The 14,773-nt window shown below is 33.2% G+C and overlaps 1 protein-coding gene across 2 annotated transcripts in view; it reads right to left on the reverse strand.

Moving 5' to 3' along the window:
* LOC108101339 (lachesin) overlaps window positions 1-11,694 on the reverse strand; it is a 427,086-nt gene extending 415,392 nt beyond the window's left edge. For both annotated transcript variants that reach the window (XM_043207880.1, XM_043207878.1), the window contains exon 1: window positions 11,304-11,694. The gene's annotated coding sequence lies outside the window, so the exon portion shown is untranslated. The remainder of the gene's footprint in view (window positions 1-11,303) is intronic.
* Window positions 11,695-14,773: the final 3,079 nt, after the last annotated feature.

Raw genomic sequence — 14,773 nt, forward strand, 5'->3', positions numbered from 1 at the left:
CATTCGTTATTTATTGAAAAAGTCAATTTAAAAAAAAATTAATTGTTATTAATCAGATTGACTTGATTTCTTCCTGATGGCGTTTTCTAACTACTATTAAATTTCGGATTAAATTTGATCAAAATCGGATAACTCTATCATATAGCTGCTATAGAAAAGACCTAAAAAAATATATATAAATAATGGAGAAAAATTATAACGTGGTTGTTTTAAATTCAACGAGCATAATTTTTAGAACATCAAGTTTTTTAAATACCCTTGAATCGAGAAAAAATTTCTTCAAAATCGGACTACTATAGGTATCATATAGCTGCTATAGGAAAGAAAAATCTATACGGAAATAACGGAAATAAAATGATAACATCGTTGTTTTCATCAGGAAAGTATAATTTTTGAAATATAATTTTATAATGACTCTTGAATTTCAAGTTAAATTTCATCAAAATCGGACAACTAGATCATATTGCTAATCATATTCGACAAAAATAGTCGAAAATATGGAAAATTAATATAAAATCGTCATGGCTTCGAGATTGTTTAGCCTTTATGTATTTTGTTCGACATATTTAATTTTTATTAAATATTTAAAAATGCTTAAAAAAAATGTTAACAAAAATTTTAAGTTAAAGGCTCACACTACATATCCCAATTTGAATTTTTATATTAGCTCTCATGGTTTGCTAGAAAGATGGCTTTAAAGTTTTTTTGAGGTGCTGCTTGAAATAAGCTGCGAGCCACTGTATATGCTGAGACGAGCAATTTACATATATCTTAACAGGTGTCCCAGAACCAAAATATATTAACAAAAGTCATTTAAAATTAAATTCAACGTGGCAAATTATCACGTTGACGAATTACCGCCCTTCATGCGTTTTGGAAGACTTAATATATTTAAAATTTTAAAATATGGTCAAATCTGTTCAGCATTTATAATAGGATTGTTGATAATATTTCAAAATATCAATATAACGATATTTTTTGAGAAAAATAAATATTTATATTTTTCACCTGATGTATCAAATATCGATGATTTTTTTTTATATATTTTTGATATTTCCGAATTGGTCACTCAGATGTGATGAATCCAAGGAGATGAGCGCGCCAAAAATTTATTTTTTTTGTGGATTTGTGTGTATTTCCGCGAAATTTTGTGTTTGTACACGAATTGCCGCTATACAATTACAATACAAAACGATATCGCCACAAATGTTGGAAAAAGTTACCGAAAAAAGGACGTCCAGATTGGACTACATCCGAGACAGCCGTTGCGGCAAATATTATTTTTAAGTTATTATAATTGCGCCTGGCATAAAATGAATAAAGGTTATTATAATCACAACGTCCATTCACGCGATTGGCAAGTGCGCTTCCGGAATCCTTGCCGGATAAATAAGAATTTATATGGTTTGTTTGACATTGGCAGCAGTGAGCCCATTTTATGATAAATTTGGCCTCTGATTTCGAATGTAGAATTGTAATTTTGACCATTTGCATTAGTATTTCGAACTATTTCTGTTGCTCCGAACGATGTCATTTGAAAGCATGAATTGAATGTTGACTTCAGGAACACGTTAGAATCTGGATCCGTGCCGATAAGTAAGCCGTTCAACGGTTCAGGTGGTATTTCAATTTCTGGTAGTTTCACTTTTCCTGACGCGCAACACATCCCAGCTGGCTCATTTTTAAATTTCAGAGCATGACAATGCTGACATTCCTTCTCCATTTCTAGTACAAAATACCACTTCAATATCGGGCTCATACTGGAATGCTAGACGTAGGAATGAATCAGATATATATGATCGTTGGACGTTGTTGGTCATTTGTTCTGCGTCTATTGACTGTGAAACTTCGTGATTGTCGTTGTTTTAATCTTCTGACTTCATTGCGTTTTGCTCGTGTTTCTTCAAGGCTCTTCTTGATGCAATTGCGCTATTCTGACACGTACATCAGTATTTTGTTGTTGGATTTGTTCTTCGATTCTTTCGGATCTTCTATTTCGCATGTTTCGAGATCTACTTGTATCACGGCTCAAATCACTTTGAGTTTTCTTAGCATTGCTCACTGTACAAAACACTCATAAATAGAATTAATGAATTTACCTAATGATTTTTGCCGCAGCTTAAATTGAGTTAAAATGCTATGCTAGCGTGTGCTTGTCAGTGTGATGGGATAGTAACTCACTTTATATGCGATTTTTGCACAGGATTTAAGAGGATGAAAAATAGATGTTGGCCTATTTTCAGACCTACCAATACGCTCAAAAAATTTCATGAAAGTCGGTATAGCCGTTTCGGAGGAGTATGGTACATATGTACATATTCAAATCACCCTTTACATATACATAAGCTAGTTTCGTATTAGTGATAAGCAACTCTTTGTGAAAAAAGGAGACAAATAAAAGATCAGTTCAATGAGAGCACCGGAAGACAGCGGGCGTGTTTGTTGCTACAGCGTCAGAAGTGGGCGCAAACCCTCGTGCCATCAAAGTAAAATTTAAAAATTTAATTTAAAATTAAAAACTCAGTATGGATACGATTTGCCACAGTGACTATTCACAAAATGAACTTCATGAGTGGTGTAAAATGTTAAATTTGCCCACACACGGCAGCGAATGTGCTTTAGCTGCACGGATGAAGTTGATCAACATAATCGTGGACAATGTCCCAAAAACAATAATCAAACGCCAAAAAGTGGTTTAAAAAACATTAAATTTTAATCGCCTAATGATATGTCAACTATACAAGCAAAGGCAAATGGAAAAAATGATCAGGAATCTACTCATACAGAAGGTACAAACGAAAAGCAACAGGAACAACCCGAGTGCGCAAAAGAGACGACAGAAGAGTTTCCAGAATGTTCGACGAACGAAGCAGCAAACGAAACGGCGATTGAGTGGCGCCAGGACTCTACAATTGACGAGTCAAACGAAGAAGAACAACAACAAAAGAATACGAACGAAAAGGCAAACGTGCAGAGACAGGAAAAATTTACAAATGATTTAATGGAAGCGTCTGAAAACGAACAACAAAGCAAGGAAGCGAAAATGAACGAAGAGCTAAACTGTCTAGAAGTTTCTACGCAGCTTAAAAAAAAGCAAACTTCAAGGGAAATCGACTTGCTGCGAAGAGAAATGGAGCTGCTTCGGTTGGAAAAGGAACTACTACAAAAGGAAAACGAATTATACAAAAAGATGAGTGAGTCAAAACCACCGTTACAAGTTGAGAAAGATGGTGAAGTGTCACTTCAAAATTTAAAAGAAATGCTCCCAAAATACGATGGTGAAACGAATGTTAGTGCCTGGCTCACGCGCATAAGAATATTAAAAGCAACATACGATCTGACCGAAAATAAAGTGCGTGCGCTTGTCTTTAATAAACTGAAAGGAGCAGCACAAGTCTGGTTACATACAAACACAGATTGCTTGAGTGAGCCAGTGGACATACTGTTGGCAACGATGGAAAAATTGTTCGCTTCAAAGGAAAGTGCTGTTGGGATGCGCAAAAAGTCCGAAGCCCGCAAATGGTGTGTTGGAGAGTCTTTCTCCAAGTACTTCAATGACAAAATGATGCTCGCCGATGGAGTACAACTTTCTGAAGACGAATTGATTGAGTACGTAATCTATGGCATTCCTAACGATCAGATAATGCGCTTCAAAACAAAAGATGTCTTGCTGTCCGCGTTGGTAAACGTGGACCTACCGGTGCCACGTAGGGTGGCGCACCACAGTGCCTCTTCTAGAGATGAGAAGCCAGTTGTCCGCTGTTATAACTGCAACTGTGTTGGCCATGTGGCGGTGGACTGCCGAAAACCCAAACGTGAGACTGGTGCCTGTTATGCAGCGTTTGAAAAACTGCCGTAAGTGTCATTTTATATGATTTTGCTTCTGCTTTTGAAAAAATCAGAAGTCGCAGTCGAAGCATAGCACAAACTTATGAAAGCAACGAAAAGCAAAAATCATCAGTAGGCCTCGCTTTTCGTTTTCTTGCTTCTGATTTTGCTGCTGCTTTCAATCGTAGTCGTTAGCAGTCGAAGACTAAAAAAACGAGGTATTCGACTTATTGCTGCTTTTGATTTTTGATTTTGAAGCTGCTGCTGAAGCAGCTGAGATAATGTACATTTGTAAATGTACATTTTTCTAAAAAATTTAATGATTAAACGTGTATGTTCATATATTAAAAACAAAAACATTATAATTTTAAATTATTCATCTTCTAATTAAAATCAGCAGCGTCGACTGCGACTTTTGATTTTTTCAAAAGCAGAAGCAGAAGCAATTGCTATTTTTAGAATATTGCAAACAGTCGAAGCACCGAATAGCTTATATTTTGCGACTTCTGCTAATTGGACTGCAGTTTTTTAAACACTGCTGTAATGTATGTTAAATGGGGCATTTGGCAGCAGCCTGCGCGCAGCATAAGAAGAAGAAGAAGGACGACCCTAAAGATTTGAAAAGCCTTCGCTATGTAAGTTATTTAATTCTCCAAAGTTCTTAAAGTCAGTAGCATAGAATTAGTATGCACTAAAAATGAATTAAAACCAAAAAATGAATTTAAAGAAATACAAGAGTTGCAAATAGAAACTGATACAAATTATATTGATAATTTTGAGGAAAAACTACTTATGATTGATTATGAACCGAATGAACTAACAACTTCATTTAATAGTGAAAGTTTAAGCCTTAAGTATAAAAATCAACTTGAACAAATTTTTTCTGAATTGTATGCCAAACCATAAAGACCAAAAGAACCCAAAACAAAATATAAAATGAAAATAGTAGTAAATGATCCTAAGCCGGTTAGCTGTAGCCCAAGACGATTGTCCTATGCAGAGAAAAATGAGCTTCATAAGATTTTAGATGAATATGTGGAAAAGGGTTACATTAGGCCTAGCGAGTCTGAATTTGTATCACCAATTGTATTGCTTAAGAAGGCTACAGGTGAACTTCGAATGTGTATAGATTTCAGAAAGTTAAACAAAATGACATCCAAGGATAGCTACCCCATTCCGTTAATAGATGATCTGTTAGGCCAGTTGGCTGGTTTACTAAACTTGACCTTAAAAATGGTTTTTACCATGTCTTTATGGAGGAAGATTCGGTGAAATATACTTCGTTCACCACGCCACTCGGGCAATTCGAATTTTTGAGGATGCCGTTCGGGTTAAGGAACGCACCTTCGACTTTTCAAAGATTTGTGAATAAAATTTTCGGTGATTTAATTAAAAAAGACAAAGTGATAGTATATCTAGACGACATAATGATAGCTACTAAAGATTTGGATGAGCACTTAGAAATCTTGAAAGAAGTTTTACGGAGAATGACAGAAAACAAACTGGAATTAAGGATAGACAAATGTGAGTTTTTAAAAAAGAATACGAAATACTTAGGGTATACTATTGACGGAAATGGTATAAAACCAGATGAAAAAGGTATTGCAGCGGTCAAGGGTTTTCCTATACCAACTAAAACGAGTGAATTGCAAAGTTTTCTAGGACTCTGTTCCTATTTCCGTAGATTTATTGAAAATTGTTCAACGATAGCAAAACCCCTGTACGATTTAACGAAGAAAAGTAAAAAGTTTAGTTTTGGAAAGGACGAACGAGAGGCATTTGAAGAGCTTCAACATAAGTTGATTGACTCTCCAATACTCGCCCTGTATAGCCCCAATGATGAAACGGAGTTACACTGCGATGCTAGCGCTATAGGTTTCGGATCGATTTTAATGCAAAAGAAAGAAGATGGCAAATTCCATCCAGTGTTTTACTTTTCCAAACGAACTACTGAAATTGAGTCGAGATACCATAGTTTCGAGCTCGAAACACTCGCTATAATCTACGCCCTGAAACGCTTTAGAGTATATTTACATGGAATATAGTTTAAAATTGTGACAGATTGCAATTCGTTAGCACTTACGTTAAACAAAAAATATATAAATCCGAGGATCGCAAGGTGGGCGCTAGAATTAGAAAATTATGACTACAAACTGGAACATAGAGCTGGCGTAAGGATGCAGCATGTGGATGCTTTAAGTAGGTGTACGAACATTATGGTGGTTGATACAAATTCGTTTGAAGAAAATTTGATAATATGTCAAGAGAAAGATTCAAAGATAGTAAAACTTAAAGAAATGTTAGAAAATACAGAGCATAAATTTTATGAAATGCGCAATGGTATCGAATACAGAAAGCATAGTAGTGGAACTATTTTATTCTATGTGCCTAAAGATATGGAGATGCATGTTTTGTTTAAGTACCATAATGAATTGGGCCACGGCGGCATAAACAAAGTAGTAGAAGTGCTATCTAAATCATATTGGTTCCCTAAATTGAAAGAAAAAGTTGACGCGAATATCAGAAATTGTTTAGAGTGCATAACGTTTTCGGCAAAACATGGGAAACAGGAAGGTTTTGTTCATAATATCCCTAAAGGTACTGGACCGTTTGAACTCGTTTATGTGGATAATTTTGGCCCACTTACAATACAAGATAATACAAAGAGACATGTTCTGGTCGTGATTGATGGGTTTACAAAATTCGTAAGATTATTCTCAGCTAAAACGACTAAATCAAAAGAAGCTACATATAATAGCTCTCAAAAACTATTGTAGGGCATATAGCAGGCCAAATTGTTTGATCTCAGATAGAGGTACGTGCTTCATATCTAGCGAATTTGAAAATTTTTTAGAAGACAGAGACATACAGCACATAAAAATCGCGACTGGATCACCTCAGGCAAATGGACAGGTGGAAAGAATAAATCGCAGTATTGGACCTATGATCGCTAAACTTATGAACTCAGAAAAAAACTTTGAAGATGTGTTAGAAGCAACAGAGTTCGCTCTAAATAATACAGTGCATAGAACAATAAATGAACACCCTAGCGTTATGCTGTTTGGTGTTGAACAAAAAGGGAAACTAATTGATTGTCTCAAAGAAAGTGTGCAAGAGTTAGAAAACAATGTTAGGTCTATTGAAGATATTCGAAGTAGTGCTCAAGAAAAAGAAAAAAATTTACAATTATACAACGAAGCTAAAACAAATCTGAAACGTCAAACGCCAAAAGAGTATGAACAAGGAGACTACGTAGTTGTTAAAAATTTCGATGCTCATGTTGGAGTTTCGAAAAAACTAGTACCTAAATACAAGGGTCCGTTCAAAATAATTAAAGTCTTAGATAACGACAGGTACGTGGTTTCAAATGTTGATGGATTTCAACAATCGAGAATACCATACTCAGGAGTATGGGCGGCAGCCAATATAAAACCCTGGTTGGAAAGCTCGAACGATAGGGAAATAGTTGAGAAAACAGATATCTTAGACATGGATGAAACAAATGATAGACCTAATGAAAATGATAAAAAGAAATGAAAATAGTAAAACAAATGAAAAATGTAAAACAGAGGTGAAAAACGATACAACGGTAGAATCAAATGAAAAAAATGTCAAATGCAAACAGAAAAAAGAAATGTATAAAAGAACAAACACACATGCACACATGAAAAACAAAAGTTAACAATAGGCCAGGATCAGGAGATCCTTAATCGTCAGAAGGCCGAGTTGTAGTATATTGTAGTATATTCTAGTCACCCTGTACGAATAATTGTAGCATATTCAAATCACCCTGTACATATACATAAGCTAGTTTCGTAAGTATTAGTGATAAGCAACTCTTTGTAAAAAAAGGAGACAAATAAAAGATCAGTTCAATGAGAGCACCGAAAGACAGCGGGTGTGTTTGTTGCTACAATGGTAACAAGCACTGTGACACGAGAATTTGATAAATGATAAATAATGACATCGGTGTTAAAATCGTTGGAATTTACAGTTTTTTAATGAATCTTGAATTTCGAAGGCTAAAAAAGAGGCTTTGTGTTTTTTTGTGGCGAAATGTGTAATTTATTTTATTAAGTTTAATGATATATTATTGTCCAACTTTTGAATTATTATTTTCAACTTAGGAAGAAATTTTAATGAAAAATATTTAGAAATAAGCCTGTGACGGTTAATTATCAGAACACATAGAAAAAAGTGGTTTGGCGGTTAACATCATAACTCGTTAACGGATCATCTTAAAAAAAAGTGATATCCGTTTTAAAGTTAATGTATTTCGCGAGGTAATCAGTAAGAGTTTTTGTATTTTTTTTTGTCTATTTTTTCCTGCTATTGAAAGTAAAAAGTGCGATTTTACCTCAAAGAATCGTTGTTAACTTAATAATTAAAAATAGAAAAAATTAAAAAATAAAAAAACTCTTCCTGATTACCTGCGAATTTATGTGAAAAATTTGGTCTTTTAGAAAAAAAATATTTTAAAAATGCAAACAAGAAAATTTTAAAACCTTTAGATCTTATGGTATTATTCTGTTCTTTTAAGGAAGAAAAGGAATTTTTGGTATGTTTTTGGGTTGGGGTTGTTAAATATAGTTTGTTTGGTTTGAAGAAGAGATGGACATGTGTTTAGTAAATGGGTTATGGTGGTATCGCCTTGACAAAATGGGCAAGTTGGTAATGAGTTTTTGATTAGAGTAGTATTGGCCGCAGGGTTGCCAACTCTACGTCTTTTTACGTAGATCTACGTACTTTAAGCTTTTCTTGCAAACCTACGAACTTAAGTCCCAGAATCTACGTATTTTCTATCAAAATTGTATAAATTTGCAAAATAGACTGAATGGGCATAATTACCTTAATTTTCGCGAAAAAAATTAATAGACGTTCCTTTTTTATACTAACGGACACCCCTAGCCTCTTGTTTAACTTGTTAAAATTAACTACAGGTGGTATAGGTTTACCAGAATCTCATGGCAAATAAGCCAAACTTTTTACACAAATATATTAAAATCCATTCATTATTTAGCTTTATTTATTTCATACTCTATGTGCAAATATATAAATATCTATATAAACAGATCATTTACTGGTAATAAATAAATAGATGATTTTATATTTGCATGTAAAGTTTGGCCTATTTGCCATGAGATTCTGGTAGACCTATAATTCATAGATTTTTTATACCCTTGCAGAGCAAAGGGTATTATAATTTCAGTCAGAAGTTTGCAACGCAGTGAAGGAGACACCTCAGACCCCATAAAATATATATATTCTTGATCAGCATCACGATCTGAATCGAAATCCGTCTGTACGTCTGTCCGTCTGTCCGTCGGTCCGTCTGTCCGTCTGTCTGTTTCTATGTAAACTAGTCTCTCAGTTTTTAAGCTATCGTGCTGAAACTTTCCGAAAAGTTGTGTAGTTATTGCACGCAGTATATAAGTCGGAACGAGCCGGATCGGCCGACTATATCGGATAGCTCCCATACAAGAGGTCAAAAAAATAAAGGAAAAAAAATTATTACGCCGTTGTTTTGACTTGATTGAATTGACTTGATTTCTTCCAGATGGCGTTTTCTAAATACTATTGAATTTTGGATTAAATTTGATCAAAATCGGATAACTCTATCATATAGCTGCCATAGGAAAGATCAAAAAATATATATAGAAATAATGGCAAAAAAATTATAACGTTGTTTTTTATTCCACGAGCATGATTTTTCCAATATCGACTTTATGAACTACCCTTGAACCGAGAAAAAATATAAATAATATAAGCTTCGGCTTGCCGAAGCTAGCTTCCTTTCTTGTTATCCCATGAGCATGATTGTTTTTTAACAACTCTTATATTGAGAAAAAAGTTTCAAAAAAATCGGACAACTATATCTTATAGCTGTCATAGGAAAGATCGAAAAATCTATATAGAAATAACGGAAGTAAAATTATTACATCGTGGTTTTTCATCAGACAAGTATGATTTTTGGAATATATAGTTTTCTTACGACTCTTGAATTACGAATTAAACTTGATCAAAATTGGACAACTATATCATATAGCTCCCATATGATCTATAGTCGGAAATATAAAAAAATGAATAGCAAAATCGTTATAGCTTCGATGTTGCCTTTATGCATTTTGTTCGACATATTTGATGACTGCAAGGGTATATAAGCTTCGGTTTGCCGAAGCTAGCTTCCTTTCTTGTTTTATTTTTAAATTTGTTGTTTGTTTGCTGTCTACTACTTTTAGGGTAATATAAATTGTCATTTTATTTACTTTTACCTACCCTACTCTCTTAATTTCACTCAGAAAAAAAAGTACGTAGATCTACGTATTTTTTATATGGCAATTTCACATTTCTACATAACTTTCTTTATCTGACCTACGCCTTTTTTAAAATCCGAGTTGGCAACCCTGATTGGCCGGTTATGTTTGTGATAGCAAGAATACAATTTCTTGTAACTTAGAAATCTACAAACATGTCTGTCCGTCTGTCTGTTTCTACGGAATCTAGTCTCTCAGTTTTAAAGCTATCTTGCTGAAACTTTACCAAAAGTTGTGTAGTTATTGCACGCACTTTTTAAGTCGAAGCAGACTGGATCGGGGGACTATATCGGATAGCTCCAATACGAGAGATTGAAAAAAATAAATGATTATTCCGTTGATTTTGAGCATATCAACTGGATTTCTTCCAGATGGTGTTTTTTGACTGGTGTCGACTATCGAATTAATTTTTGTCAAAATCTGATAACTCTATCATATAGCTGCCATAGGGAAGATCGAAAAATATATGTATAAATAATAAAAAATAAATAAATAAAAATAAATAAAAAATTAAAACGACGTAGTTTTTTATCTCACGAGCATGCTTTTTTTCATGCCTGAGTTTTTTAACTAACCTTAAATCGAGAAAAAAAATTGAACTATCATATATGTAACTACCATAGGAAATATCATGAAAATCAATATAGAATTAACGGAAAAAAGATAACATCGTTGTTTTCATCAGAAAAGTATAATTTTTGAAATATAAAGTTTTCTAATGACTCTTGAATTTTGAATTAAATTTCATAAAAAATCGGACTACTATATCGTATAGCTGTGAATCATCGAAAATATAGACCATTGATCAAAAAATCGTCATAGCTTCGATATTTTTTAGGCTTTATGTATTTTGTTGGACATATTTGATGACTGCAAGGGTATATAAGCTTCGGCTTGTTAAAGCTAGCTTCCTTACTTGTTTAATGATAAAATCGTCGAACTATGACGTTTTATCCTTCATAATTTCTTACGATCAGACCTCTCCCAGAAAATATGGTAGAACTTATATTTAAATGCATTTTCTTTTATGTGAATTTGAATTATGTATAGTCTGTATTCTACATATGCAACACGAACTTTAAAATATGTAAACATTAAAACTATAAAATTAAAAGAAATATATATTTAACAACAGTTAGCAATAAAGAATTAATTGCTTACCTTAAAGCCTTTTGTGGTAAGGTCTTCTGTTTCGTTCCTTAATACCGGTGTTATATATTGCCTTTATCAGTTTAAGCACATCGATCAATTTTTTAATACTTTTTAAAACCCTAACCTAAACGATCTGAGATTAAGTGTATAAGCCTTGTAGTTCTTTTTATTTTGTTTTAAATTATGTTTTTAACTCAAAAACTAATTTTTACATTATAAACAACGCTTGCATATTCACATTTCTTAACATGATCCCGCGCATATATTTTTCGAGTTTATTTCGACCGTCGAGTTAAAAGCTCCTATTGGGACTAAAACAAAGTTTCAAAGCAGTATTCTGATACAGTAAGTCTTTGTTGGAAGTCGTAAAAGGCTGAACTTCGTACTTGATTGCTCGTAAAAACGACGCTCCGCTGCGCCACTTTGAGAGCTGGGGAGAGAAAATAATTTCTTCCCATTGGTTTATTTTAACGTTAGGGGTTGAATTCATATACAGTAAGGATTTTGCTTGAGAAAAACAATAACAGTTACCAACACATTGTTATATGTTTTTGAATGTTTAGTTTCTTTGAAACGGCCTTACGCTAGGCTAACACAATGGATTAATAGCTTACAAAATGAAATGAAAAGAATTCGTGATAAAGACAAAGACATTTATATAATATTTTAATTTCCTTAATTTTTTGTTCTATGAATAAGGTTATTTTACAAAAATTTTATTTATTTTAAACTAAACTGCTGTACCCAAATCCTTTTTATGAACCACATCTAAATCTTGGGTCAATAGAAAAGGCTAAAAAAGCTACGGCTTAAATCATTATACCCTTGCAGATGGTATTATTATTTCAGTCAAAAGTTTGCAACGCAGTTAAGGAGACACCTCAGACCCCATTAAGAATATATATTTTCTTGATCAGCATCACGATCTGAATCGAATCCTCCTGTCTGTTTCTATGTAAACTTTTCTCTCAGTTTTAAAGCTATCTGGCTGAAACTTTCCCAAAAGGTGTGTAGTTATTGCACGCAGTATATAAGTCGTAACGGGCCGGATCGGCCGACTTTATCGGATAGCTCCCATACGAGAAAATGAAATAAAAAATTCTCATGACGTTGTTTTTAATAAGATCGACTTGATTTTTTCCAGATGGCGTTTTCTAACTACAATTGAATTTCGGATTAAATTTTATCAAAATCGGACAACTCTATCATATAGCTCCCATAGAAAAAAAAATATATATATATAAATAATGAAAAAAAAAAAAATTGTATGTCGTTACTCTATATAGGTTTTTCAATCTTTCCTATGGCAGCTTTATGATGTAATACTCCGATTTTTATAATTTTGGTGTTCCAAAAATAATGCTCGTGGGATTAAAAACAATGACTTTATAATTGTTTTCCATTATTTATATATATTTTTTGATGTCTTCTTTTGATTTCTCCTATAGCTATATGATAGAGTTATCCGATTTTGATCAAATTTAATCCGAAATTCAATGTAGTTAAAAAACGCCATCTGGAAGAAATGAAGTCAATCTGATTAAAAACAACGTCATGAGAATTTTTTATTTTATTCTCTCGTATGGGAGCTATCCGATAAAGTCGGCCGATCCGGCCTGTTCCGACTTATATACTGCGTGCAATAACTACACACCTTTTGCGAACGTTTCAGTCAGATAGCTGATCAAAAACAACGACTTGAGAATTTTTTATTTGAAATTATAATACCCTTTGCTATGCAAGGGTATAAAAACAACGACGTGAGAATTTTTTTTTATTATTCTCTAGTATGGGAGCTATATAGTCGGCTGATCCGACCCGTTCCGACTTATATTCTGCGTGCAATAACTACACAACTTTGGTAAATTTCTGCAAGATAGCTTTAAAATTTAGAGGCTAGTTTAAAGAGAATTAGACAAACGGACAGACGTACAGACGTATTTCGATTCAGATCGTCATGCTGATCAAGAATATACATAAATACATATATACTTTATGGGGTCTGAGGTGTCTCCTTCACTGTGTTGCAAACTTCTGACTGAAATTATAACACTCTTTGCTCTTCAAGGCGTAATGATAACTTCGTTGTTTTTCATCTGACAATCATGATTTTTAGAATATAGAGATTTCTAATTGAGTTCTCTTGTCGTCCGATTTTTATGAAATTTTATCTGAAATTCGAGAGTCATTAGAAAACTATATGTTCAAAAAATTATGCTTGTCTGATTTAAAAACAAGGATGTTAGTATTTTTTCGTTAATTCTATATAGATTTTTGATCTTTCCTATGGCATCCATATGATATAGTTGTCCAATTTTTATGAAATTTTTTTATAATTCAAGACTAGTTAAAAAACTTGATACTCATGGTCGTGTGATAAAAAACAATGGCGTTATCAATTTATTTCCATTAATTCTGTATAGATTTTTCAATCTTTCCTATGGCAGCTATATAATATAGTTGTCCGATTTTCATGAAATTTTTGTTTCGAATGAAAGGGTTGTTAAAAAACTTGATATTCTTAAAACCATGCTCGTGGGATTAAAAACAACGACGTTATAATTTTTTTCATTATTTATATATATATATATGGGTGATTCCATATCAGATTTACAGTCGATATTGAGAAATTCGATGAGATATTTTTTTCTTGCTCTTTATCGAAAATAAATCGACACGTATTTTTTTATTTGGCTCAGAAAATTTTTTTGACAAAGTTATGATTTTTTGAATTGTTGATGAACTGCCCTTTTTTTGATGACAGTCGCGTTTTCCAGCCCCAATAACTCGAAAACCGTACGTCGCAAAAAAAATGAATAGGAAGTAAAAATTTCATCCTTCCTTCTTCTTTGCAAAACTTTCGTGAAAAAATTTTTAAACAATTTTTCACCACAAAAAGTTCAAATGTTTATAACAAATTCATTTTTCTCCAACTTGGACCATTTTGATTTTTTTTTTTCACAGTAAATCCTTCAAATTCTTCTAATGAACATACTAAAGTTTCAGAATGGTATCAAAATTAGTTTTTGAGTTACAGAATTTTAAAGATTATCATGCACGGTCCGCGCGCTCGGTCTCAGGGCGTGCGCCGACCAACGACTCTAACGAGCGTCAATTCGCTTCGCGCGCGCATAGTAAGGGTCAATAAAATGAATTTTTAATGCTTTTTTAATTCTATAACTCAAAAACTAATTTTGATACCATTCTGAAACTTTAGTATGTTCATTAGAAGAATTTGAAGGATTTACTGTGAAAAAAAAAAAAAAATCAAAATGGTCCAAGTTGGAGAAAAATGAATTTGTTATAAACATTTGAACTTTTTATGGTGAAAAATTGTTTAAAAAAATTTTTTCACGAAAGTTTTGCAAAGAAGAAGGAAGGATGAAATTTTTACTTCCTATTCATTTTTTTTCTGCGACGTACGGTTTTCGAGTTATTGGGGCTGGAAAACGCGACTGTCATCAAAAAAAGGGCAGTTC

This window comes from Drosophila ficusphila, unplaced genomic scaffold, assembly GCF_018152265.1.
Source record: "Drosophila ficusphila isolate 14025-0441.05 unplaced genomic scaffold, ASM1815226v1 contig_348, whole genome shotgun sequence".
Taxonomy (NCBI): Eukaryota; Metazoa; Arthropoda; class Insecta; order Diptera; family Drosophilidae; genus Drosophila; species Drosophila ficusphila.